This window comes from Penaeus vannamei, chromosome 16 (genome assembly GCF_042767895.1).
Source record: "Penaeus vannamei isolate JL-2024 chromosome 16, ASM4276789v1, whole genome shotgun sequence".
NCBI classification, from domain to species: domain Eukaryota; kingdom Metazoa; phylum Arthropoda; class Malacostraca; order Decapoda; family Penaeidae; genus Penaeus; species Penaeus vannamei.
The window spans coordinates 33,391,938-33,394,437 of NC_091564.1; positions in this window are offsets into that span (position 1 = coordinate 33,391,938).

The window sequence follows — 2,500 nt, forward strand, 5'->3', positions numbered from 1 at the left end:
GTGGGGGCTTGGAACATCCGCTCTTTGCGTCCGGATGATCGGTTGCCTGTACTATTGAGGGAACTGGGACCTGGCAGCGGCATGATCAGTGTAGGTGGCTACGCCTATTACTGGTCAGGCTGCAGCGATGGCTTATGCAGAGCTGCTCTCTAGGGAACCCCACAGGTGGATGTTGGGTGCCATAGCTTGCCACCTCTTTTTATGTGGGGCAGCGTTGGCGGTGATGGCAGAGGTGACATCCACCAGGAGTGACTGCCCGAGGGTTAAACCCCAAGGCTACCCATTGCTGGTCAGGCCGCAGTGATGGTCACCATCTTCAGGGGAGTAGCCATAGCTATGTCCAGTAAGCTCCAGCCTTTTAGTTGACGAGCGTATAATGGTATTGAGACTGAAGCTATCATTTGGCTTCATGTCCCTTATTCCTGTGTATGCTCCTACTGATGTTTGTAAACTCGTTGTGAAAGAGATGCTCTATGCCAGACTTGTATCTGTGACAGACAATTGTCCCCGGTGAGATGTTCGTATTGTTCTGAGTGACTTCAATGCAGTATCTGGCTGTGATCGAGCTAGCTATGAGATTTCTGTCGGTCCTCATGGTTCGGGAGCTGATACCGCCAGTTCAAAACTCCCCAGTAGGCCAATGATCACCCCAGTGTGTTTCATTTGGACAGGCTAAAAGGAGGGAGAGTGTGCTCAAGGGTTAGCTGAGGCAATCTGACGCTCGACAATCTGACTGACCCTGTACTTCTTTGGTGAACCTTCAACAGCAAAACACTTGATGCATCCCCAAGAATCGATTAGTGAACGCCCAAGAGCAAGACAGAATTTTATCTCACAGGAGGCACTGGAAGCCACAGGTGCTTGCCGTGCGGCTCGTCTGACAGGGGATCGGGATTTGCACCGTTCTCAGGTGCGCAGAACTTCTTGTTTCTTGTTAAATACCCTTCATCCTGCATACCAAGCCCTGCGAATGCTAAACTCCAAGCCCTCTTCACAAGTGACTGTAGTTTGCTCAGTAAGTGGCCAGATCGTCTCAGATCCTGTTGTGGTGCGGGAGCGTTGGGCTGAGCATTTTGAGCAGTTATAACAGGTTGACCCACCAACAGTTAACCTGGATGCGAGTAGTGCCGAGATTCTATTGCCAGACCCACCCATCAGTGAGGATCCCACCCTCCCTAACTGAAGTTAGAGTGGCGTTCTCCAAGCTGGAGTGGCAAAGGAGCAGGTATTTGCGGAATCCCAGCTGAATTGTTACTGGATGCTGGTGAACCTATGACATACAGGTTGCATGCTGTCCTGACCATTCCCCCTGACCTGTTGAGGGGTGTGGTTATCCCTCTCTGGAAGGGGGAAGGGGGATTGATGATACTGTAGCAATCACCGAGGCGTCACACTGCTCAGTATACTAGGCAAAGTTCTTGCCCACATCCTTCTGAGACGTATCAGAGACCACCTACTGAGGCATTAGAGGATGGGGCAATCTGCATTTACTCCTGGTAAGTCCACAATAGACCGTATCCTTGCACTTTGAGTCATTGTAGAGTGCCGTCATGAGTTTGGGCGTGGGCTACCAGCAGCCTATATCAACGTCAAGAAGGCATTCGATACAATGCATTGGGGAATCACTCTGGGAGATCCTGAGACTGAGAGGAATTCCAACAAGGATTATTGGACTAATAGATGTCTGTATACCGGTAATGAAAGTGACATAAAGTGTGGTGGGGGGGCCTTTTCCCGTTAGTTCAGGGTGAGGCAAGGCTGGTCCTTGCAGGAAACACCAACACTTTATGGATTGGATACTGGGCAGAGCTACTGCCCAAAGTCATTGTGGAGTAAGTATGGGCAATATCAAAGTTACTGACCTTGACTTTGCTGATGTTGTTATTCTGTTTGAGTCTTTGGAAACAGTGGTGGCTCTGGATGCATTTAGTAACGAAGCAAAGCCCTTGGTTATAGAGGTCTCCCCGAATTAAAACCAAAGTCCAGGCCTTTGAAGACTTGCTAGAATCTATTCGGTCGGCACATGCTTGGGGGGGCATTGGCACAGAGAGCTTTACATACCGTGGTAGTGTAGTTCAAAATCTGGGGAGACCAAATCAGCAGACGGGGGCCCGGCAGCAGGGGGCATGAACTCTCTCGACAAAGTATTTGGAGATCCAGTACCTGTAGAAGGACCCAAACTACAGGGTTTCAAGGCCCTGTTAATGCCAATTTTGCTATACAGTAGTGAAACCTGGACATCATCCTGTGCCTTGAGTCTCGTCTTGATGCCTTTGTGATAGGTCCTTTGCCAGATCAGGGTACGCTGGCCCCGGGTGGAGGAGGCCTGCAGGACGACATAGGAAGTCGTGGCTTAGGGGGATTGATCAAACCTGTCAAGTATCCAGATGGACCGAGTCCTGCCTGGCGATTTGCTATGAGGGACCCCCAGAGGTGGGAAAAGAGGGGTGGACGTGGCTATGCGCCCCCCGTTGACTTAGCTCCCAAAAGAGATCATGAT